The sequence below is a fragment of the Phyllostomus discolor genome, chromosome 4 (genome assembly GCF_004126475.2).
Source record: "Phyllostomus discolor isolate MPI-MPIP mPhyDis1 chromosome 4, mPhyDis1.pri.v3, whole genome shotgun sequence".
NCBI classification, from domain to species: Eukaryota; Metazoa; Chordata; class Mammalia; order Chiroptera; family Phyllostomidae; genus Phyllostomus; species Phyllostomus discolor.
The window spans coordinates 56,548,463-56,575,672 of record NC_040906.2 but is presented as its reverse complement, the minus strand read 5'-3'; the positions used below and the strand labels follow the sequence as shown (position 1 = coordinate 56,575,672).

General features: G+C 35.8%; 1 protein-coding gene across 1 annotated transcript in view; it reads left to right on the top strand.

Moving 5' to 3' along the window:
- The window catches only part of CSRNP3 (cysteine and serine rich nuclear protein 3), a 198,359-nt gene that overhangs the window by 24,536 nt on the left and 146,613 nt on the right, over window positions 1–27,210 (top strand). The window contains exon 3 of the mRNA XM_036023371.1: window positions 26,119–26,206. The gene's annotated coding sequence lies outside the window, so the exon portion shown is untranslated. The remainder of the gene's footprint in view (window positions 1–26,118; window positions 26,207–27,210) is intronic.

Here is a 27,210-nt window from a genome sequence, read left to right as displayed (position 1 = left end):
GGCATCTTATCTCCTTTTGGCTTTTTTGTTCAGTTGGTTTCTGGTGAAAGTGCTGATATCTCCTGGATGTAATATAGTGCCAGTGGCGAGTTTATGAATAAATTCAATGAGCTAAAGCAATAGTGGCCTGAGAATGTAATTGAGTGTGAATAAACAATTTGCCTTCCCCTCTCCGTAAGTGACAGGGCAGACTGTTGAGACTTTTCCTTGTATGTCACTGACATTGATGGAGATACCTTACAGCAAACATGTTGTATTGCGTGTACACGAAGGAAATCGGTTTGTCTTGGTGACATAATGCTACTTGTGTAAATGTGAAAATGTTACAATGAAGAAAAGGTGAGATGAAGTATGCAGCACACTTCTTTAACAGAAGCTAACAAATAGAGGGTATTTCATTTACTTTAAAAGTAAAATCTTTTGTACATTCCACTTTTGCCAGAGGGGTGAATGGGCATCCTGGACTCCCCAGGAAAAAAAAAGATAATGATATCTTTCCATTCTCTGAGCTCCAGGACCCTACTTTACTTGTTCAATAATTCAAGTCCTCAGAAATCCACTTACCTTGCATTTCGATTAGAGTCACTTAGTCACAGCTTCTGACTGAATGGAGTAATTATATTCCATTTGCTGGCTAGGTACAGAATTGGCTTTTATATTTGCCTATTTGTTTTGAGCTCTTGAAAATGTAATTTTGGCTATAAACTTAAAAGCCAAATTGGATCAAATTTCGAATAAAATTTTATATATCAATATCATAGTGAATCTAGAAAAACCACTTATCACTTGTGGTTTTAACTCTCAGGTAGCTTCATAAAAAACTAAATATGAAAGTAGTCTTGGTGGTGTTAATGGTATTGTTTCTTATGTCATTCAAGGAATAAGGATGCATTCTGGTGAGATCTGAAATACATCATAGAAAACCTTCCACTTTCTCACATCTATTATTTACTCAGTATGTTCATGGGTGGAATTGATATTGTAGTTAGTTTCACAAAGAGCACAAGAATTAAAGTTGCTATTAAATATTAAAAATACCATCTTTACTTTGGTTACCAGAATGTTTTCATCTGACAGTGTGATTTGTTTACAAATATTACTTAGAGTATTTGCATTTTATAAATTTCTTTGTAAGAATCACATTTTTATTTTGGGGTCATCTAGTAGTGGTCATGGCAATAAGTAAATGATTGCCCAACTGCAAAATATCATGATTTCCAAAGGGATCCAAATGAATTTAGATAATTATAATTCTACCAACCATTTTCAAAGTACTATATCTTTTGGCTTTGGTTGGAATACCAGAGATTGGTTGGCTTTATACTTGTTTATGGTGGTGATGATGAAATCATAATGCCTGAAGCAAATGTCTTTGTGTTTCTGAAAAGATTTTAAAATTTATCATGCAGATCAGGCAGTCTGATGCTTTCTGGCAGCTCAAGGGAAGTATTTTTGTGAGCATGTAAAGGCAGAAAAGAATTAAACCTGGCCCCGCTTAAAAAAAATAAAGGAAGGGAAAAGGAAAGCAGAGAAAAGGAGTCAGTTGGTGCTATTTCAGAATTGGCTGCAATATCTAACCATCTACATGTTTGTACTCTGAAACTGTTACTTCTTTTTTGCCTGAGAAACTTGGGAATAAACTGGGAATATTTTAGGGCCATGGAATTAGTGTACCATATGTTTTGTATGTTCAGTTATAGTGATGATCTGGTATGAACTAGAATAATTACATGTCTCAAATTTACTGAGTTCCACCGAGATTTATTTGGGCTAAGGTTAGAAGCATGGTTTTTAAACGAGAAGAGAGAGCAATTGCAGTAAATATAACAAAAGGTAAATATTTGATTTTCCATAAAAATCCAACATGTAAACACTAAAAAGTAATTTTCTTCCATTTATATTTAATTTTCAGGTAGAAAAGATTTTCAGTGAATTAAATTTGCAATGGACACTCAGTATATTGCATTTGTTTTTATTTTATCTCACAAATATAGTAATGGAGCAGCAATAAAGATTGATTTATGTAATTTATAATTATAGGAATTTGCATGAAATAGTATGAGACTTGTTTTATATAATGAATTATTAAATTATTTTAAAATCCTTAACAGATTAAGGGGAGTGGCCTAAATAAGCATGACTACCTTCCCCTCCAAAAAATACCCCCAACTCTTTGAAAACAGTTTCCAAAGCACTGTGTTTTCACAGTGCTTCCCCAGTTTTCTGGGGAAGACAGCCATCCAAAGTGCTAAAAATGCTGGATATTTCTGACTAAAATACAGTGGTGAGTCCCATTACTTGTTACATTGTGGAGACCTGAAGTGAATGTGATACTACATGTGTTTATGCCATGATTGGATGATAATGTTAGTGGAAATATTGTAACATGAAAATGTACATATTTTAGTTTTAAATCATATTAATAAAATTGCTTTTAAGTATTCACAATAAAGAATGCTTAATATAGTTCACCTTTAGTACCTGTAACTTTCATGCTATACCCTATTTTTTTATTTTAAAGATTTTATTTGTTTATTTTTAGAGAGGAAAAGGGAGGGAGAAGGAGAGAAACATTAATGTGTGATTGCCTCTCACACACCCCCTACTGGGGACCTGGCCCCCAACCAAGGCATATGCCCTGACTGGGAATCCAACCAGCGACCTTTCAGTTTGGAGACCAGCACTCAATCCACTGAGCCACACCAGCCATGGCCATTGTACTCTAAATCTTAACAATGACAGAGTTGGGGAAATTGAATTCCATTTTAGGGGAATTGGGCTTGGGAGAAATACTATTAATTTTAAACATAGTTAATTTTACTAACATAGACTGTCCTGTTTCATAATTTTCCCAAAGATGTCATCCATTATCTTGCTGTGTTGTATCTGAGTTTTTCTCTGTTTGCTGTTTCTATGACACACTCGTGTTCGCTTGGAGACAGTAGTATACAATATATATGTATACATTTTTATCTGAAATTTGTACTACTCTCTCTAAGCCAAAATGATGGTATTATAATAGATAATATATATACAGATAAATACATTTTAAGGGTGTTATACCACCAGAATAATTGATCATTAGGCTGGCAATTATGGTGGTCACAAATTAGTACTAAAATTAAACGTTACACTAAGACCATGGCTACATAAGACATACATATCACACATTCAGCCTGGATTTTTAAAAAATGAATAAAGTTGGAGAGACAGCAAAAAAAAATAACCCTAGGAAGTAAACTTGAATAAATAATTAATGGACATTAATAAGGAAGCATGTATATTTTAAAAATTCCCCCATATGAAATAAGCAAATGTTTTGATGAAAAATTAAAGAATAAATAGAATCCAAAACTGATGAACAGAGCCTAAATAAACATTGTTATTTTCAACAGAATAGCTCTTACATTTTTAGCATTCACTCATTTTGCCCCTAGAATATGAAAATGGTTGAAATGCATAATTACAATTACTTTGAACTTTTTGATGGCAAGGGCCATGTACTGTATTTCTCCCACATTGCTTAATGGCAATAATCATAACAGCAAGCCTTATTATATGCAATAATTTTGTCATTTGCCAGGCATTTTGCTAGATGCTTTAAACCAATTATTTCATTTGATTCTCACAACATTAGCTACTAAATAAGGTTATTTTGATCAGCATGTTCATGACTTTTTCCAGAAATGAAATGACTTAATTAATCAAATAATTTTTGTCATCTTAAAAGTGACATGAGTGAAATGAAATAGATTAATTGCATAGAAATGGATTAAAATGGTTGGATATAGTTAGTGTCTTCTTCAATAGGTGCAGGCCCAGGGAAATGTCTTCATGTAAGATGTTCACGAAGTTCCCAATTCATGAATATAATATGGCCAGTATAAATAAAACCACTTTTCAAACTCTCTGCATGGTTTTACTAACCCTTACATTTCTTAAAGTTAAAATTTAATATTCTAAGATTAGAACACTGAGATATTTTGGCTTTATTTATTACTTTAAAAAGCTAAAGGTGTTGAAAAATTTTACCTGCAAGGATAACTGTTTTACAATATATTTTCTTATGATAAAAATACTCTATGAAAACTCATTTTATGAATTAATATGTGGCCAATAAAAAGTTGAACAAATGTATCTGTTGTCATAAAAATATATTCATGTTAATAAAGTTTGCAAAATTGTATTAGTTTCATCCTGTTTATAAAATCTTTCTATAGAAACATTTTCTATAGAAATATGGATAACAACAGAAATTTCCCATGCATGGTGAAATTATGAGTAACTTTTGTTATCTATATGTTTTAAATATATCACAATATTTATGTTCCCAATTTGTTTTCATATGTTTTAGCTAAAAAGACCTATTATGTTCATTTATTTTTTTTGCATTTTTTTAAATTTTATTTTAATCATTGTTCAAGTACAGTTTTCTCCCCCCACTCCCATTCCAGCCCACCCACCCAACCCTCCCCCCTTTCCCCCCTTTACCGCCCCCACCCCTAGTTTTTGTCCATGTGTCCTCCAAATTTGTTCCTGTAAACCCTACCCATTCCCCCCTGAAATTCCCTCTTCTCTCCCCTCTGGTCACTGTCAGACTATCCCCTATTTCAGCAGAATTCTATGCAGCAGAAAGAAAGAAGGAGCTCCTACCCTTTGCAACAGCATGGATGGAGCTGGAAAGCATTATGCTAAGCGAAACAAGCCAGGCAGTGAAAGACAAATACCACATGATATCACCTTTAACAGGAATCTAAACAACAAAACAAAAAAAACTAGCAAAATATAACCAAAGACACTGAAATGTTCATTTATTTTTTTATTTTTTTACTTTATTTAAATAGTTGTTCAAGTACAGTTTTCTGTCCTTTATTCCCATCCCAGCCCACCCACTCATTCCTCCCCATCTCCCTACCATTTCCACCCCCCATAGTTTTTGTCCATGTGTCCTTTATATTTGTTCCTGTAAACTCTTCCCATTCTCCCCTGAAATTCCCCTGAAATTCCCTTCCCTCTCCCCTCTGGTCATTGTCAGCCTGTTCTCTATTTCAGTGTCTTTAGCTATATCTTGCTTGTTTGTTTGTTTTGTTGTTTAGCTTCCTGTTAAAGGTGAGATCATATGGTATTTGCCTTTCACTGCCTGGCTTATTTCACTTAGCATGATGCTGCTCTCCAGTTCCATCCATGCTGTTGCAACAGGTAGGAGCTCCTTCTTTCTTTCTGCTGCATAGAATTCCGTTGTGTAAATGTACCCTAGTTTTTTGATCCATTCATTTGTTGATGGGCACTTAGGTTGCTTCCAGCACTTGGCTACTGTAAATTGTGCTGCTATGAACATTGGGGTGCATAGGTTCTTTTGGATTGGTGTTTCAAGGTTCTTAGGATATAATCCCAGCAATGGAATTGCTGGGTCAAAAGGCAGATCCATTTGTAGTTTTCTGAGGAAGTTCCAAACTGTTTTTCATAGTGGCTGTACAGTTTGTAATTCCAGCAACAGTGCACTAGGGTCCCCTTTTCTCCACAACCTCTCCAACACTTGTTGCTTGTTGCTTTGTTTATGATGGCCATTGTGAATGGTGTGAAGTGGTATCTCATTGTGGTTTTAATTTCCATCTCTCTGATAGCTACCAATATTGAGCATCTTTTCATGTGTCTCTGGATCCTCTGTGTGTCCTCCTTGGAAAAGTGTCTGTTCAAGTCCTTTGCCCATTTTTTAATTGGGTTGCTTGTTTTCTTAGAGTGGAGTCATGTAAGTTCTTTATATATTTTGGAGATTAATCCCTTGTCTGAGGTATCATTGGCAAATATGTTTTCCCATACATTTGGTTCTCTTTTTATTTTAATACTGTTTTCCTTAGCTGTGCAGAAGTGTTTTATTTTGATGAGGTCCCATTTGTTTATTCTTTCCTTTATGTCCCTTGCTCAAGACGACATATCAGCAAAAATGTTGCTGCATGAAATATCTGAGATTTTCCTGTCTATGTTCTCCTCTAGGACTTTAATGGTGTCACAGTTTATATTTAAATCTTTTATCCACCTTGAATTTATTTTTGTGTATGGTGTAAGTTGGTGCTTGAGTTTCATTTTTTTGCATGTGGCTGTCCAGTCCTCCCAACACCATTTGTTGAAGAGGCTATTTTTACTCCATTTTATGTTGCTGCTCCCTTTGTCAAATATTAATTGACCATAGAGACTTGGGGTTTATTTCTGGGCTCTCTGTTCTGTTCCATTGGTCCATGTGCCTGTTTTTATGCCAGTACCAGGCTGTTTTGACTTCAGGGCCTTGTAATGCAGTTTAGTGTCAGGTATTGTGATCCCTCCTACTTTAGTCTTCTTTCTCAAAATTGCAACAGCTATTCGGGGTCATTTATGGTTCCATATAAATTTTGAATTGTTTTTTCTATGTCTGTCAAATGTGCCATTTGTACTTTACTAGGTATTGCTTTGAATGTGTAAATTGCTTTAGGTAGTATGGACATTTTAATGATAATTCTTCCAATCCATATACACGGTATATGTTTCCATTTGTTTCTGACTTCCTTGATTTCTTTCTTCAGTGTTGTGTAGTTTTCTGAATACAGGTCTTTTACCTCTTTGGTTAGGTTTATTCCTAGGTATTTTATGTTTCTTTTTGCTATATCGAATGAGATTTTTTTCTTGATTTCTACTTCTGCTGTTTCATTGTTGATATACAAAAATGCCTTTGATTTCTGGATATTGACTTTGTATCCCGCTGTTTTGCCAAATTCATTTATTAGGTCAAGCAATATATTGGCCGAGCCTATAGGATTTTCTATGTACACTATCATGTCATCTGCAAACAGTGGCAGTTTGTTTCCTCCTTTCTCATTTGGATGCCTTTTATTTCCTTTCCTTATCTGATCACTGTGGCTAAAACTTCCAATACTATATTGAATAGAAGTGGTGAAAGTGGACAACCTTGTCTTATTCCTGATCTTAGTAGAAAAAATTTTAGTTTTTCCCCATTGAGCATGATGATGTCTCTCATATATGGCCTTTATTATGTTGAGGAATGCTCCCTCTATTCCCACTTTGCTGAGTGTTTTTTATCATAAATGGGTGCTGTACCTTATCACATGCTTTTTCTGCATCTATTGATATGATCATGTGATTTTTGTCTTTGCTTTTGTTTATGTGATGTATTACACTTACTGATTTGCGAATATTGGACCATTCTTGCATCCCTGGGATGAATCCCACTTGGTCTTGGTGTATGATCTTTTTAATGTATTGTTGGATGTGGTTCGCCAATATTTTGTTGGGGATTTTAGTGTGTATGTTCATCAGCAATATTGGCCTGAAGCTTTCTTTCTTTGTTGTGTCTTTATCTGGTTTTGAGATTAGGATGAGGTTGGCCTCATAAAAAAAGTTTCGGAGTCTTTCATCATTTTGGATTTTTTTGAATAGTCTGTGAAGGATAGGGGTTAGCTCTTCCTTAAATGCTTTGTAGAATTCTCCTGTGAAACCATCTGGTCCAGGGCTTTTGTGTATTGGGAGTTTTTTGATTACTGCTTCAATTTCATTTGCTGTTATTGGTCTGTTCAGATTTTCTGCTTCTTCTTCATTGAGTTTTGGAAGATTATTTTTTTTTTAGAAATTTGGCTGTTTCACTTAGGTTTTCAAATTTCTTGGCATACAGTTCTTTGTAGTAATTTCTTAGAATCCTTTGTATTTCTGTGGTATCTGTTGTAATCTCTCCTCTTTCATTTCTGATTGTGTTTATTTCAGTCTTCTCTCTTTTTTTCTTGATGAGTCTGCTTAAAGGCTTGTTGATTTTGTTTATCTTTTCAAAGAACCAGCTCCTGGATGAATTGATCATTAGAATTGTGCTTGTAGTCTCTATGTCATTTAATTCTGCTCTGATCTTGGTTATTTCCTTTCTTCTACTTGCTCCGGGCTGTCTTTGTTGTTGTTCCTTGAGTTCTTGTAGACTTAGGGTTAGGCTATTTGTTTGAAATGTTTCTTTTTTAGGTAGGCCTGTATCGCTATGAACTTCCCTCTCAGAACTGCCTTTGCTGTGTCCCATAAGTTTTGGGATGTTGTGAGTTCATTTCCATTTGTTTCCAGAAACTTTTTGATTTCTTCCCTAATATTATTCTTGACCCATTCATTGTTTAATAACATGCTATTTAATCTCCATAATTTTGAGTGTTTGGGTTTTTTTTCCTTGGGGTTGGTTTCTAGTTTCAGTCCCTTGTGATCCGAGAAGATGCTTGGTATGATTTCAGTTTTCTTGAATTTATTGAGGCTTGTTTTCTGTCCTATTATGTGGTCTATCTTTGAAAATGTTCCATGTGCATTTGAAAAGAATGTGTATTTAGCTTCTTTGGGATGGAAGGCTCTATATATATATCAGTTAAGTTTATTTCACTTAGGGCATTGTTCAATGGCACAATATCTTTGTTGGTATTTTGTTTGGAAGATCTGCCCAGTTTTGACACTGGGTTGTTAAAATCCCCCACTATAATTGTGTTGATGTCAATGTCTTTCTTGAAGTCCTCTAAGATTTTCTTTATGTATTTGGGTGCTCTTATGTTGGGTGCATATGCATTTACAATGTTTATGTCTTCTTGGTGGATTTGTCCCTTGAATATTATGAAGTGACCTTCTGGTTCTCTCTTTATGGCCCTTTTTTGAAAGTCTATTTTGTCTGATATGAGTATTGCTACTCTGGCTTTTTTTCCTGTCCATCTGCTTGGAAAATTTGTTTCCAGCCCTTCACTTTCAGCCTGTTTAGGTCTTTTATCCTGAGGTGGGTCTCTTGTAGGCAGCATATGTGTGGGTCATGCTTTCTTATCCATTCAGCTATTCTGTCTTTTGATTAGAACATTTAATCCATTTACATTTAAAGTTATTATTTGTGGGTACTTATTCATTGCCATTTATGTGCCTGTGTTCCTCCCTCTCTCTCCCTCTCCCTCTCCCTCTCTCTCTCTCTCTCTCTCTCTCTCTCTTCTTTCCTTTCCTTAAAGCAGTCCCTTTAGCATCTCTTGCAGAGCTGGTTTGGTGGAGGTATATTCTTTTAGACTTCTTTTGTCTAGGAAGCTTCTTATTTGGCCTTCCATCTTGATTGGGAGCCTTGCTGGGTAAAGTAGCCTTGGTTGGAGACCTCTGGTTCTCATTACTTAGAGTATTTCTTGCCATTCTCTTCTGGCTTGGAGCATTTCCATTGAGAAGTCAGCTGCTAGCCTTATTGGGGCTCCCTTGTATGTTACTTCCTGCTTCTCCCTTGCTGCCTTTAAGATTCTCTCTTTGTCTTGAAATTTTGCCATTTTAATTATGATGTGTCTTGAGGTGGGTCTCTTTGGGTTCCTCTTGATTGGGACTCTCTGTGTTTTCTGGATTTGTGTGACCTTTTCTCTCGTCAAATTAGGGAATTTTTCCATCATTACTTTTTCAGATAGGTTTTCTATCCCTTGCTCTTCTTCTCCTTCTGGTATCCCTATTATATGGATATTATTACATTTCATATTGTCTTGTATTTCTCTTAATCCCTCTTCATTCTTTATGAGCCTCTTTTCCATTTCTTGGTCTTTCTGGGTGTTTTTTTCTACTTTGTCCTCCAATTCGCTGATCCAATCTTCTGCTTCATCGATTCTGCTTTTGATTCCTCTGTGTTCTTCATTTCAGAAATTATATTCTTCATTTCCTCTTGGCCCTTGTTGATGATTTCTTTTTTTTTTTTTAAGATTTTATTTATTTACTTTTAGGGAGGGAAGGGAGGAAGAGAGAGAGAGACAGACAGACAGACAGACAGACATCAATGTGCGGTTGCTGGGGGTTATGGCCTGCAACCCAAGAATGTACCCTGGCTGGGAATCGAACCTGGGACACTTTGGTTCCCAGCCCGCGCTCAATCCACTGAGCTATGCCAGCCAGGGTGATAATTTCTGTTTCCTTTTTCATGTTGATATAGTTTGCAGTGAGTTCATTGTAGCTTCCCTGTAGTTTCTGGTAGCTCATTGTGAGCTCATTGAGCTTCCTGATAGTCACTGCTTTGAACTCAATATCTGCTAGTTGAGTTGCCTCTATTTCATTTAGCATTTTTCCTGAGGCTTCCTCCTTTCCCTTCATTTAAGGATTGCTTCTTTGTCTTCCCATTGTTCGTGAGACTCCTCTTGTTAGTTTCTGCTTCTTAAATTGATCTGTTCTGGCTCCCTGGGTTTATGGTGTGAACTTCTGTGGTAGAATACCTTGGAGATTCAGTGGCGCAGTCTCCTTCGGGTATCCTGGTGTTCACAGCTTCCCCCTACTCTTTTTTGTGATCAGTTGGAGGGGTAAGGCAAAATGGTTTAAGACAGCAAAAGAGTATTCTATGATATTTACATTAGCAGCCAGTAGAGAAGAGATAGGAGATCCTTTGGCTATGTATAGTGTTAACCTTGATCTTCCACCCAGCTAGCCACTTTTTAGAAAGGATAGAAAGAAGATAAGTTGCTCCTTGTTGGGGAGGGAAGGATTGTGAGTTGGATCTAGAAAGCCTTGAGGTTGTGGGAGGTCAGAGTCTGAAGTAAGGTGAGAGTAAAGGATAGTAAATAGGTGTAGTGTGTGAGAGAATAGACTTAACCACTACAGTAATAGAGTTCAGGAAACCTTGAAGTGGGCTAAGATCTTGGAAGGGTGTTGTGTAGTATTTACAATTGTATGGAATAGCTATTATTTAGAATAATATTAGAGCAACAATCATATGTCAGAATATATGAGATCTAGATAACAAGAATAAGGAGTATAGGACCTTCAATAGTGTACTAATGGAGCACAAATGAAGTGAAGGACAGTAAATTAGCAGTACACTATGAATGAGATAACAGGGGAAACCTGTCAAATGATACAATTTAACCAGCCAAGCAAAGAAGACTATACAGAAAGAAGGGGAATGCCAAAATACTATTAAAATAAAAAATGTAAGAATAATGAAAAATTATAATACAAATATGCAATAACTTGCAGGTTCAAAAAAGAAAAAGAAAAAAGAAGAAGAAAAAAACAGTAGATGGAAGGGAGAAGAGATAAAATTGGAAAGAAAGGAAGAAGGAATAACACTAGAAAGAAGGAAAGAGAAGCAAAACGAATTGAGTGATATAAAAATAATAAGAATTAAAAAACAAAATTTACTTTAAAAAAAAGCAAACAATCAAACAAGAAAAACCTCTTGTTGGTTTCAAACTGGCCAAACTGGTTTTTCTGGTCTTGCTGGCTTCCTCAGACTGAGGGGCGATTGGTATCACTTTTCTCCCTTCCAGTTCAGCACTCAGTCAGCCTCAAGCTTACTCTCCCCAGAGCCAGTCTGGTCTCTCCACAGTGCCCTGGGTGTGGGGTCCAGGCCCTCCTAAGCACACTCTCCCGAGTTCATGGTCGTGGGCTCTGGGGATCCTGCAGAGCGCCCACACCTTTCCTGGGTTCATGCCTATGAACTCTGGGTCTTCCACAAAACACACTGTCCCCAGGTTGGGGGCGCAGGCACAGGGCTAGGCCGCCCTTTGTTGCACAGGCTCCAGCCACCCTCTTCCCAGGGCTATGCATGGGTGCTCACAGACCCTGTGTGATTGTCTCTCAGTCCTCACTCCCCTCTCTCTACCTTCAAGCAACCAGGCCTCCCCCAGTGTTGCTCAGTCCTTGTTTGGCTGAGGAGGGAGCAGTTGACCCAGCTCTCTCCCGAGTGCCCTGAAGCAGACCCTGGAGCGCTGGGTCTGGGGCTACACCCTCTCTGGTCCCGGTGCTGATCCCTGGGCCCTTATTATCCTGAAGCACTTTCCTTACAGTCTGGTTTTTTGATGTCCACTACAATTTTTGATCTCCTATTTTCATATATGCTGTGGAACTGTTGGCTGTTTGCTCTGTTCCTCCGTAGATTGGGTAGGTTTTTCTCCCATGTGTATGGAGAAGTGGAATCTGCTCCCTCCTACCACACTGCAATCTTCCCTCTCATGTTCATTTATTATAATAGCTTTCTAGAATGTTTCAGTAATACAATTTTTGCTGTCATGACCTATTTGTAAATAAAGCTTAGAATAAATCCCTAAAGATGGAAATCGTAGTTCAAAAGTATCTTTTTATTGTTTTTTTTCCCATTACCATTTATCCTCTATATCCTCTTAATTGCCTTCTAGAAATCTTGAGCAATTTATATGCCCACTGCTAGTAATCGAGTGCCTGTTTCTCCAGCATCTTGCCCAAGTAGGTATTCTCATTTTCTCTCTTTGTCTCGCTCTGTCTCTCTCTGTCTCTCTGTGGGTTGTGAGTTGGACAATTTGATGAATGAAAACTAATATTCTACTGGCATTTTAACTTGATTTTTTCTAAATAGTGAGAAGCTAATTATATATATTTATTTACTTGCTTTTTTGTGTGTATAAATGGTCTATTTTTGTGTGTGTAATGCTTTTTATTAGATTATTTCTCTTTCATTGCTTTATAATATAATGTTAAGGGTTATTTGATTCATGTGTATGCAATCATATATTGTCTGTTTTTGTTTGTCATATAAATCTTTCTATGTTCACCATAGAAACATGTTTATGTGGTCAAATATATATGATGATTTGGCCATTAGGTAATGCCTTGGCAAACCTCTTGCCCCTAAAAGTTATTGCACACAAATGATCTCTTCTAGAACTGTCATAAAATTTTATTATATATTTAAATCTTTAGACCATTTCAAAATTATGTTGGCATATTGTGTGAAATTAGATTATTTTCCAATTCTGCTAAAATCACGTATTTAATAATACAATGTTTTCTACTGATTTAAAGTTGTGTCCTTAATCTTAAGTTAATTCTCACATACTGAAAGGTCAGTTTCTGATTTGCTTTTATGCCATGATCTGGATGATGATTCTTACACTAATAGTAGTGCTGTATGATGACTCAAGTGTTATTATCTCACATAGGAATCCCCAGTTTTCCTAACCCACTCCTACAAACACAGTCCACTACCAGACTCTCTGAGTTATCCTCACACGATTATTTGAATTTTAAAAGAATATTGTCAAGTTTCTAAACAAACCATTGCTATGCCATTGGAATTACATTTAATTTAGAGTTTAATTTGGGCTACAAGGCAGATTGATATCTTTACCACATGACTTTTCCATTCCAGGTATGACAGATACCTTTCTATAGTTAACTGATATCATACCCACAGTTGAGATTTGTGCTTTTCTTTTTCCAGTTCACTTTTTATCCTGAGTCCCTGAGTTTTAAAAATATTTTGTGCCTATTATGAGTGAGGTTTTTAAACCTGTGTTCTAGCAGATTGTGTTTGGCACTGGGGAAGGCATAGTTTTTTGTTTGTTTGTTTTTTTGTTTCTTTTAATGGAAATGCTTCCTGTTGTTTGGATGTAGGATATCCTTTATCCTACTTAAGGAGGTATCCTTCCATTAGGAGTTTTTAATTGATAATAAATATGAAGTTACATTCAATTCCTTATGAGTACATATCAAAATAATCCCATTTTTCCTTGAACTGCTATATGATAAACTGAAAAAAACTTCCTAATATAAAACTATTACTGCCTTTGACTCTATTTCAACACTAAGTGATTTATTTAGTCTCACACGAGGATTAAACTTAGTCTGCAATATGTATGCATTAAGGAACCCTTAAAATGTTCAGTAATATTTTAAAATTTATTTTAAAATATGCTTCATTAAGAAAGAATGAATCTGGAGCCATCACTCATCCGGAGTTTGAACTATAACAAAGCTATAGCATTTGGAAAACAGTATGATTCAGCATTAAAAAAGACACATTGGTCAATGGAACAGAAAAGGCAACCCCTAAATATACCAATGCATGTATGGTCACCTTCCTTTTGGAAGGGAGACAAAAATACTCAGTGGAGAAAGAAGAAAATGTTTTTAATAAATTGTATAGGAAAACTGGATATTCACAAGCAAAAGAATGAAAATGGACCCTTGTCTTACAACATTTACAGAAACTAACTTGAAATGGATGAATGACTTAAATGTAATACCTGAACTATAATGCTTTTATAAGTAAAAATAGGGGAAAATCTTGATGTCCTTATTGGCAAGAAGTTTTTGGATATGACACTAAAAATATAAGCAACAATAACAAAAAAAACCCAGTAGAACTTACATCAAACTAAAAACCTGCACAGCAAACAAGACCATTCACAAAATGAAAAGGCAGCCTACAGAACAGAGAAAATATTTGCAGACCATATATCTGATAAAGGGTTAATATCCAAAATACAAAAGGACCACATACAACTCTATAACAAATAATCAATTAAAAAATGGGCAAAGGACCTAAACAGAATTTTTCAAAGAAAATATACAAATAGTTAACGAGTACATGAGAAGATGCACAACATCCTTACTCCATCATCAGAGAAATGCAAATCAACCACCATGAGACATCAGCTCACACCTGTCAAAATGCCTGTAATCAAAAGATAAGATAAATGTTGGTGAACATGTAGAGAAAAGGAAACATTTTAAAGATATTGCTTGATGTGAAAGGAGAAGCTAGAAACATTAGTGTTCAGTACAAATAAAGACAGCATTGATCAGGCCTCCATTAGCTTTTTTCCAAATGGTTGAAGGATAATTACCTACATTATTTTAAAAAATAAATAACAGAGTCTCTCCTCGATTGTTAAGACAGAATAAAGGAGGATAAAACTGCGCGGTTTACCATTCCACATACTGTAGCTGCAGCTTAACTTTAAGTACATTTTTTGTTTCTTTGTGGCCAGTTGTTATTTGATAGCCTCCATCTGGCATTGATCTGCATTCTTTTTGTAGTCTGATTACTGGGCATGAATCAAGGAAATCAACTGGCTTCTCTATCTTTAAAGACTGTCAGAAATTAGTTTTTTGTATTTTATTATTTAAGTTTCCTTTTTTAAGATAAAAGAGAGAGTGAAAACATTTCTATGATACATTTCTATGAATTTTACACTCAAAACCTATACGATATTATTAAATAATGTCATCACAATACATTTTTAAGTCTATGTTATTGATTATGCTATATAGTTGTCCTATTTTTTTCTCCCCTTCCAATTTGCCCTGTATCCACCCACCAGCATTCCCCCCCTTAGTTCATGTCCATGGGTTGTACATGTAAGTTCTTTGGCTTCTCCATTTCCTATATCATTCTTAACCTTCCCCTGTCCATTTTCTACCTACCATTTATGCTTCTTATTCCCTCTACCTTTTTCCTCATTCTACCTTCTCCCCCTTCCTGCTGATAACCCTCCATGTGATCTCCATTTCTGTGATTCTGTTCCTGTTCTAGTTGTTTGCTTAGTTTTTGTTTTTGTTTTTAGGTTCAGTTGTTGATAGTTGTCTATTGTCATTTTACTGTTTATACTTTTGATCATCTTCTTTTTCTTAGATAAGGCCCTTTAACATTTCATATAATAAGGGTTTGATGATAAAGAACTCCTTTAACTTGACCTTATCTGGGAAGCGCTTTATCTGCCCTTCCATGCTAAATGATCGCTTTGCTGGATAGAGCAATCTTGGAGGTAGGTCCTTGCCTTTCATGACTTCAAATACTTTTTTTCAGCCCCTTCTTGCCTGCAAGGTTTCTTTTGAGAAATCAGCTGATAGTCTTATGGGAACTCCTTTGTAGGTAACTGTCTCCTTTTCTCTTGCTGCTTTTATGATTCTCTTCTTCTCTTTAATCTTGGATAGTATAATTTTAATGTGTCTTGGTGTGTGCTTCTTTGGGTCCAACTTCTTTGGGACTCTCTGAGCTTCCTAGACTTCCTGGAAGTCTATTTCCTTTGTCAGATTGGGGAAGTTCTCCTTGGCTTTTTTTTCCAATAAGTTTATAATTTCTCACTCTTCCTCTTCTCCTTCTGGCACCCCTATGATTTGGATGGTGGAACCTTTAAAGTTGTCCTGGAGGTTCCTAAGCCTCAATAAATTTAATTTTTAAAAGATTTTATTTATTTATTTTTAGAGAGGGAAGGGAGGGAGAAAGAGAGAGAGAGAAACATCAGTGTGCAGTTGCTGGGAGCTGTGGCCTGCAACCCAGGCATGTGCCCTAACTGGGAATCGAACCTGCGATGCTTTGGTTCGCAGCCTGTACTCAATCCACTGAGCTACACCAGCCAGGGCTCATTTAACTTTTTTAAAAAGAAAAAGAAAAAAGAGAGAATTCATTCAGTATTATGGTCAACTAAGACCTGGCAGCATAACCACCTTCACTTAATTTCTTTTACTCAATCCACTGAGCTACACCAGCTAGGGCTCATTTAACTTTTTTAGAAAGAAAAAGAAAAAACAGAGAATTCATTCAGTATTACGGTCAACTAAGACCTGGCAGCATAACCACCTTCACTTAATTTCTTTTACTGGTAACACATGACTGTATCCATTCTTTCATTTCTTTCACTGATAATACTTGGCATTTCTCCTAGCACTTCTTTAAAATATTCAGTTAGTGATCATGGTTATATTAGTGAAGACAATTTATTGCAAGTGAAAAAAGCCCTATACAATCTAGCTTAAACAAAGAAAGAGAGATCTTAGTACATGTAACTGAGAAAGACAGGGGTGAGGTCCTACCAGGCAAAATGGATCTGGGGTTCAAATGACAACTTCAGCAATCTCCCCAACTCCTCAAGACTTGGCTCTGCCCTCCCAATGGGAGGCCCTCATTTACTCCTACTACCTGTGTGGTTATGGCGTTCCCTAATGATCTTTTGAAAATATCTTTCTCCATATAGACATATACATCCTCCTAGCACTATGTTTTTGAAGCCAAGGAGGAGACACTTTCATCCCTGGATCCAACAGTTTACATGGTGAAATATCACTCTTTGTGAAGAGTATCTTAATGTGTCAGCTGTGTGCCCACTTGTGTTCAGATCCAGTCTCTGCCCTTCCTTTGAAAATTGCATTTCTTGACTGCCTTGTCTATTGAAATCCATATGGATTCGGCCAGTCACCACTAGGACAGTGGAGGGCAGGATGAAAAGATAAACCAGAATATTCCCGCCCACTCATTCATGCCTCAGGTGGTATTTCCATTGGCCTCTGCACCTTCTCCATGGTTCCAGCCCTTGTTGCTTTTATGGCCCCAGGCCCCATGGGGCAGCTTCCTTGGAGATCGGGTTCCCACCAGTGAGCCCCAGGTCTTGAGCTCTGGTGACATCACTCCTTCTTTTGTGCCTCCAGCTAGAGGAGTGTCAACATCTTCCTATGTTGCTAGTCTCTGAGGTCCTTTGTTTTCTGTTTTGTTTGACATCTCAGCTCTTATGAAACCCTAATAACTAGTTCCTTGTATGAAATTTATTCATTGGATCACCGCCCAGCATTGACTCTGTGTTCTGAACTGAGCCCTGACTCATAACCCTGGCATAGGTCACATGCCTTCACTGAAGCAATCACTGTGGCCAAGGGATGAGGTCCTTTGATTGGCTAGATCTCATTCATTTACCCATGCTTGTAGTAAGAAAAAAAAAGCTGTAGAGTGTGTTATCAGAAAAAAACTGGGAAAAAGAAAAACATTCAGTGACCCATAGTACACATTAACAATTCATTTTAATCCCATAGTTAATAAACATGAAGATCCAAATTGAAAAAAAAAAATTAAGCCCTGGCTGGCATAGCTTAGTGGATTGAGTGTGGGCTGCGAACCAAAGCATTGCAGGTTCAATTCCCAGTTAAGGTACATGCCTGGGTTGCAAGCCATAACCCCCAGCAACTGCACACTGATGTTTCTCTCTCTCCCTCTCTTTCTCCCTCCCTTCCCTCTCTAAAAATAAATAAATAAAATCTTTAAAAGAATTAAAACAACACTGCACAAAAAATTCTTAATAAATGATAATGAAATGTCTCACGGTAATTGCCTTTAAAATTTATAAATATCCTATCATATTCTGTACCTTTTTTCTGGTTAATAAAGAGAACGAGTACATTTAAGATCTGCTGTGAGTCACATGTTTTAAATGCCATACTTGTCTCTCCTACAAAATACAAAACCAGACTTCACATGCCCATTTAATAGATGAAGAAACTGATGTTAAGTAATTTGCCCAAAGTCACAGAGGTAAGAAAAAAAACAGGAGAAAGATGTCAAACTGCGTTTTTTGGTAGTCTAGAGACCAAGCACTTACTACATTATCATATGACTAATATTTCTCTTGAGCTGTATTGAAGCTGCATTTCTTTACTCACATTTTTAAACATCTACAATCAGGGTTCATTCAGTGTTCACCTAATGGTAAAATCACTTGATTATAAAGTCATCTATTATGAAGTCTATATCCAGATAGACCTCTATAGTGAAATTCTATCATACAACATTCAGAATGGATCCCTCTTTCCTTTATCCACACTTTGTACTTAACATTGGCACCATGTGCTCCATGGTGTTAAAAGCAGACTAATTTGGGTACAGATTAATTACATGACTATATGGACCCATTTCTTTCTTCCACAACATCCAGCGTTTCTGAAATATGGAAAAAGCATGGAAACACTTATTAAATGCTAGGTGCTGAGCACTTCATGAAGGAATATTTTGGAGTCTTCTTACCTCTTATTGTAGCAGAGGAGATAAAGACATAGTGTTACATTACAGAAAGTCTGACTTGTTTCTCTTTTTCTTTGTAAAGATGAAAGTTTTCAGGACAACCCCAGCAACCATAACACTTTATTTGGGCATTTCCACCCTGCAGGACAGTAACTGGTTTTCAAGAGGAAAAATGCTCCTCATCATAACAATTAAGGTACATACTGTAGGCTGCTTCATTAAAAGTTGAGGAAACAGCCATGACTGGTGTAGCTGAGTGGGCTGGGCATCGTCCTGCAAACCAAAAGGTCACTGGTTCATTTCCCAATCAGGGCACATGTCTGGGTTGTGGGTTGGGGCATGGGTTGGGGGCCTGTGAGAGGCAACCAATCAGTGTTACTCTTGCACATTGATGTTTCTCTTCCTCTCTTTTTCCCTTCCTTCCTCTCTTTCTAAAAATAAATAAACAAACTCTTTTAAAAAGTTGAGGGAACAAATGTAAAGATCTTTTATTCCTCTCAGTGGATATTGCTTTTTCTTTTTTTAGGTGTGATTTCTATTTTCTGCCACTGAACATAAAAGTACACTGACTAACCTAGTCTGCAATTTAGCTGTGTTCCTAGGACCATCTGTAAGAATGTGTGCATTTCCTGGGAATCTGATCAGTTCTAGTAACATTTCTCTCTTTTCTCTGTGAAATTAAGGAACTCTGTGATCAATTTTATATTTAAAAGTTAGTTTCTGCCTGAAAAAATTTCTGGACCCAGTGTCCAAAAACCATCCTGGGCTTCAAAATTGATTTCCCTGAATAATTCTCTTTCATGTAGAAACACATGAACTTTTATGTAAGGTCATAAATATCCTATCACAGAATTTGTTTAATGTTCCTTTTCTCTCTTCCTCTTTTTCCTTTTCTTGTTTTGTTTTGCTTGGCTTTTCCTTCTATTCTCCCTTTGTTGTTCATCCACATCTCTTGCACTAATAGGGAACTCTCACTGACCTAGTTTAGATTCCTTTACATTCTTTCAATATCATATAATCACAAACATATAAACATATTGAAACAAAATTTTTTATCAAAACTGGAATATATGCATTTTTCATCATAAGGTTTTTAGTTGAACAATACTTGATGAAAATTACCCACATTATTTACTATACCTCTGTTGTATCCTTTTCAATGGCTGCACAATATTCCAAGGTATGGATGTATCACATTTTAATCATTCTTTCCCCTATGAATGTTCATTTGTTTCAGCTTCATTTTTATGATACTTTGAACAAGGCTGCAATACAAGTGCTTTTGAAAATGTCCTTGCACACTGATGCTATACTTTATGTGGGATAGATTTCTTAGGGTGGGAGAATTTATATTGGTATATTGCCTTTTCAGAAAAGCAACAAAATTTATATTCCTACCAGCTTTGGGTACAATTTCACTTTTTTCTATAATTTCCAAACAATAGGTATTTATATATACTCATTCAACAAGATAAAATCTCTGCCCTCATGATCTTTATGTCAGTGGTCGAGAAGATTAATAAACCTTGGCTGGGTAGCTCAGTTATTCAGTTGGTTGGAGTGTCATCCCATTGTGGGTTCAATCAGTGTTCAGGAGGCAAAGCTAGGCTGTGGGTTTGATCTTCAGTTGGGGTATGTCTGAGAGGCAATAAATTGATATTTCTCTTTCATATCTATGTTTCTTTCTCTCTACCAAAAAAGTCAATAAATACATCCTTGGGTGAGGATTAAAAAATAATAAAAAAGCAAATATGTAAATAATATGATGTCATAAATGATCATAAATGTAGTGTGAAGAAAAATAAAGCAATGTTAGGATATAGAAGTAGGGATGCCTATTTATTTCATTATTATTGTTTTTAATTGATTTTTTTAGTGATAGAGGAAGGAAGAGAGAGAGAAACATTGATTTATTGTTCTATTTATTTATGCAGTGATTGAATTTTCTTGTGTATCCCCTGAATGGGGATCAAACCTGCAACGTTGGCATATCAGGACAATGTTCTAACCAGCTGCAATACCCACCCAGGGCTGGTAATTGTATATTGCCAAACTCTCTTGAGACATAAGGAAGATAAGGACTAAAAATTTACCATTGAATTTGGCAATATACAATTTAACTGCTGACCTTGATAATACAATTTCAGTGGAGTTGTGAAAATGAAGCCTAATTTGGGGGAGTTCAATATAGAATTTTATTGGAGAATGGAGAATACTCTTTGGGGAAGTTGCTATACAATGGAGTGGAGCCCTGATCAGTGTGGCTCAGTGGGTTGAGCGTCGTCCCCCAAAATGAAAGGTTGCCAGTTCAATTCCCGGTCAGGGCACATGACTGGGTTGCAGGTTCAGTCCTTGGGTGTGTGACAAAGGCAACAGATAAGTGTTTCTCTCTCACATCAATGTTTCTCTCTCTCTCTTTTTCTCCTCTCATCCCCTCTTTCTAAAATCATTGAATCAAAAGTAAAAATTTAAAAAACAATTGTAATTGGAGTAGAAAAGTAAGTGAGATAAGGAACTGATGTAAAAGAAAAATTTTTTAAGTTGGGAAACATCACAACATATTTGTAGACAGATGGGAATTGCCCAGTAATATGAAGAAAAAAGGAGAGAAAGGGGATAATTGAAGTAACAAAGACCTAAAATTGATGAGAGGAAAGGGATTGGCCTTCGGTTAGAGAAAGAGCAGTTTCTCCATTGTAACACATATCAAGGATGTACAGGATATAATGGTGAGAAGAGGAAATTGAATCATGGTTCTTCCAATTTTCTTAGAAGCCATATCATAAACTCAGAGAGATTACATGGGAAGAAATGTTGAAGAGTTGAAAAGAAGAGGCAAAGATGCCTCTTCTAGTGATACCATAGAGCTGAAGCATGAATTAATAAGGGAAATGTGGTAAGATGGTCAGAGGACCCACTTGAAGGTCTCATATATCACTAGTTATGCCAGCAATGTAATATCCTGTATTTTTTCTAGTTATAATCTCTTCAGATACTAAGGTCAAGTTCATAGAAGGAAGACAGCTGGTCTTAACTGGGTGATTTTATTTTTGACACCCTGGTTTGAAGAAGAGAGAGAAAGGCCTTCTAGATAAGTGTATATGAGAGGGAGAGACTACCATGATGAATGATGGGCCCTACACTGGGTGAGTAGGGAAGTGTGGACATGAGTGGCATGCGTGAACAATGTGTAGAGGTCAAGAAGCTTTTTGTTTGGCGAAGTGTGTGATCTAAACAATTTGAAGACTTGTGTTGTAAAGGTTCTTTCTTTAAGCCTTTTGTACCCTGCTGATCCTGCTTGGCCTTGTGATGGTGGAACCAGAACACCTTTCTCATCCCTTTAATGATACTCTGCCTGGTCAAGTTTGCACACCTTCTTGGTTCAGTCTTGCTACTTTATAATTTTGGGGGGAATTATCTATACCTTTGGGGGTTTTATTGTTGCCTAAACTTTCACCTAGATTCTCTTATAATTCTTACAAATTCCCAGTTAAGCTTTTTTCCTGTACCTTCACAGAGATATATGTGAGCAATTTTAGAGAACTTTTTGCACTTTCAAACACAGCTAGCTGACTTGAGCGGAAGAGTCCCTGGTGACCACCTGGTATATAGATAGCCTAAGAAGGGTTGAATGAATTTGTTTCAATAACTCATCCACTTTACTGAAATAGAGTGACCAAGTCCTGCCATCATTTTAGAAACTCTTTTGGCCAAGTGATACTGCTTTATTATATAGTTCAACACATGTTAGAGAAAAATAGGAATTCATTTTTCATTTGTTAAAGGAGTGAATTAGTAGCTGCATGTATTTTGAGAGCTGCACTTCAGCATGTGTGTAACTGTTTAAAATTGGAATGGTATTGTTATTTATGAAATAATTCTAAATTGAACTGATGTGATTGTCAGTGGGGTTTTATTGTATTTAAAAAAAAGGGGGTCAAACTTTATATGGCAGATTCATCTTTCCTGCCAGATTTATTGGCTCTAGGCCTCTTTTAGTCAGGAAACTGTCCTTCAAAGTGAGTGATGCTTTTGCCGGTTGTAGGCATACTCATTATGCATTACTGTATTTTGAGATGCAGTAATAAATGCAATTAAACTATTGTACTGAACTTAAAAGTTTTATCACCTTAGAAACACTGAATGGCAATTTCAGATTTTTTTCATTTATGTTCACATACTGATATGAGTCATGCTTTCAGCCAAGCAGAAGTGATCAGTTTGGAAGGGGTGTGAGGGGGAGTGTCTCAAATTCTCTAATTCTGGAATAAGTTTATTCTGAAAACCCAGCATTTGCCAGAAAGATTTTTTTTGAAGGCAGGAATAAGATAGGAATATTTTAAAGAAGTTATATTTCCTTAGAGCTAATCATTGAATCATCCATTAAAAATAACACAAGCTGATCTGATAGCTCGCTCACACCTACTACTGACATGTGACCTTCAGTAACCTCAGTGAAGTCTAGCATGACTATTGATAAAACATGCCAATGAGAGCTTTGTATCTCCCTGACCTATAAAAGGTGCCCTTTAGAGAAAATGTTGACAAACACGGAAGAATGACCTGACCCTTGCCATTCTGAATGGCTGCTGGGATTTATAGGATGATTTGCAGTAATGTCCGGGAGCAACCAGGAAGCCAAGAGGCCAGGAACAAGGAGAGGTGAAGTTCGCCATTCTCTCTAGCCCCGCAGAATTGCAGGACTTTCTAAAAGTGAAAAACTGGATCTCAGGGAATTTCTCCATTAACCCCAAGTATTAGGAAAAACCAGGTAGGAACTATAAATGTTAGGTGTACATTTCTAAGTAATAAAGTGGGTTTTTATCTAGTTTACTTTATAGGACTCTATCAGAAACCAGGGTTCTTTTAATGAGTGCGCACACACGCGCACACAAAGATTTGTGAGGGCAAATAGCATCATATTTACCTTAGTGTGTATGTTCTTAGTATTCTACAAACTTCACCCTCTTTGAGTATTTTTCATAGTACCTGGGATGATTATACTTATCTGCAAATCTGTCCCAGATGTCACTTATCACTGCTAAGACCATCCATGGAACCAGGATCCCACTCAAGTAGTGGTATAATAGGCTATGCTGAGAATATCAACTCAGGCTGTGATCACCTTAAAAACATGGGTTTCCAGGAATGTGGCAGTTTCCACCAATCCTGTGTAGTCCTCTACTGATGTGCCCAGAAGGCTTGTCAAAGAAAAGTAGCAGCCCCTGGATCTTCCTGGGGTACATTATCTAGGGTTATTCCTCTGCACAGTTGCCTGGGTCTCAGAGCAACTGCTATTGACCTAGAGACCTTAGCACTGCAGCTCTTTAAATCCTCTCTCTCACACACGTGCTCCCACCCTTCCTCACACAGTTTCACATAGTCGGTGTCTCCAGGTCACATCCACAGACCAAAGTGCTAGATTGCAATGGTTTTGAGCATCAACTACTGCACACTGTGCCCAGAACTAGTTAGTATCAGTCTTTATATCCCCAATTCTTGGACTTTGCATTGGCTATAACTTGTTCTTTCAGTTCTTCTTCCTTTGTGATGGTCTCCCTACCAGGGGCTTGACTGGCCTCAGGTAGGGTCAGTTCTGTCTATAAAATATATTTTGTGTTCTTGACCTTGGAACAGGTCACAGTTTGAGTATCCTTTTTTTCAACACCAAAGGTCCCTCAGCCTCTGTCTAAATTATAGGTTAAATAAAGGTATATAAATTTATATCCTTAGATTTCTCAATACTTTTGCTTACCTCGATAGACTACTTTACATGCCTAAATAAAGTATTTAATTTATTTAGTTGTAAAGTACAATTATGTTTGTAATTTTAACACTAGGTTGTCAAAAATCTTAATTTCTTTCTGTAGATTAAGCTACATGTCACAAATATCCAGTAGTCAGTTTTCTTATTTGTAAAATAGGGAAACTGAACTAGATAGCAATTTCCCCACTTTTTTATAGCAGCAAAAATTTATTTTGGGGTGATAAAATCTTAAATGATACCTCAATAGTTAAAAAATGACATTTAAATAATATGGAATTAACTTTCATTAACAAAAAATTTGACACAAGTTATAAATGACATTTATAAATATATTTAATGAAGCATATACTTTATTTTTAGTATCTTGTTTTCATTGTAAATAATATTTTTAAGTTTGTATTTAACAGACACATTATGAGCAGGTAGAGATCTGTTAACATGCTTGATTTTTAATTGCTTAACTTGCAAGCTCATGATATGTATCATTAACAGAGAAGACAGAAAAGCTATATGCTGAGCTGTTCTTCAAAATGAATGCAGAAGGTGATGCAGGCTGAGCTATTCGTCAAAATGAGTGCAACAGGAGATGCAAGTTACTGCTTCTGTGGTCTTTATCATGTCATCATTTCAGCGTAATGTTCTCAAAAGAGTTTTAGATATTTAAAAGAATGAAACTGGACTCAGGAACCTCTGTTAGCTCTACACTTCTAACCACAACTTGATAACATGGCTACTGTAGTACCAGATATTCCAGTTTGTGCTAAATCCATGTATCTATACATATCCACATAAATACTCATAAAATTTAAAAAGAGAAAGAGGCTCCTGGAAACACAATCTTCCTGAGATATTTTTTCTTAAAGATTTTTGATATTTAATTATACTTGCATGACATCAGCATAAGTTGCTTGCTCAGACTTTATTTCTTTGTTCACATAACCCATGGATAGTATTTCTACAGTAGCTATTGTTATTGGCTATAATGAGTGACAGTTCATTTCTGGCTATTGTAGAAACACGATAAATGAACCACAGTTTCCAAGGTTTTCTATATCATTTTTTAGGAAATTTTTTACATTGTATATAGACATAACCTAATGTATTAGAATGGAAAGCTCATTAATTCTTTAGAAAAAGTGATTATATACATTTTAGTCTGGGAAAATAAAAGTATATAATTACTACTAGATTTCCTCGCCTCTTTAGATTATGGCACTTATCATTTGAATTATGGTACTGGAATTTTAAAAACAAATTTTTCTTAATTCATGTTTATGTTAAAGCATTTTTGTTTAAATTATTTTCTTAAAGTCTGTTACCTTAAAACCTGAATGTATAAATATTTGATTTAATTTTAGAATTAAATTGTTTAAGTAAACCAAAATAATGTAATAAATGTTCATTTTGATCATCTCTAACTATTGAGCTATAACATTTTGGTTAATTTTCCTTGATTTTTGTGGATCTTGGACATATGAATATTCTAGAAATTAGGAAGTTACTAAAATCCAACATAATGTTGATTAATAAGATGGAAGGACTTTAACTCTTTGTTCATAGAAATGTTTAATTAAATAACAGGAAAACAAATGAATGATTATGATTCATAATGTACAACATTCTTATAGGATGGATATTCTTTCTGCACTAAGTTATACATAGTGCAATTATCCTGTTCCATATCTAATGCCTTATTTATATTCCAAGATTTCTATTGATTTTTCTCTGTGTCATGTTTATACTTTGTAGTCACCTTTACTCTTTGAAAATATAACCTTATGTAACATTGAAACAAATCTATTTTTTTAAGGAAAAAATAAGGAGATATCAACAGACTGAAAAGATGTTTTCAGAGGCATAGAGTCTTCGGGAGACACTGGAGTTCGTGAGATCTCAAGGTCAGCAATTCACACATTATTATTTACATTATTATTTTCTTTTACAGATCTGAGTTATAACTTTGTAACTATTCCAAATTTGTATTGCTAATGTCTAATTATATAAGGAAAATGCTCTTATTTAAAATATATATTTATCAAAATTTCCTCAAGATTTTAAAAATTTCATTATACTATAAATGTATTATTTGGTTCAGTTGGGGATGGTTAAAAGAAAATATTTTAGTAGAGAACCAAATTATAATTAGTTTCACTTTTTAAAAGAGTAGCACTTTTTCCATAACATGAAATAAATATTAGACATCCCTATAAAATTTTATTATTATTTGTTAAGAAATGTGCACCTAGTTAGCAGATTTCTTCCTTTATTTTGTTTTTTTGGCTACAACATGCACACATATACACACATAGTTTAGAAAAATAGCTAATCTTCAATCCTTCTAAAATACTTTGAATCAGATTTCCTGACTTTCCCCAGTACAGTCACAGAAATTCTGATTTTGTTAAAAATGTTCCTGCAATAAGATGATGGTATAAATGAACAAAAGAATAATTAAGGACCTTCTCTAAGTTGTTTAGAGTCAAAGAACAAAATAAGTCTACTGTTATTAAATAGCTCATTATAATAATACACTAATGTAAAATATTCATTTGAGGTTTGAATTACAATTTAGGTTAAAATGGTTTACCCTAATAGGATGGCTTAAGAAAGTGGATGATTTCTGACTTCTTTATATTATGGGACCCAATATCAAAGTATTCATAATTTTAAATGAAAAAATATTGATGACCTTTTATTTTGATTGTATTATTCATGCTTCTCTTCCTTGTCTGAATCTTTTTGTCACTGATCTAAGGGTGTATTCATTCAAATTTGCCTGGAACATACCATATGTCAGGCAATGAGCTGACTGCTTTGGGTGTTTCAAGTGAGCAAGAGATATTTCCTGTTCTCAAGAATTGTCCAACCATATGTTACTCAGTTATTAAGTTTATTATTAACA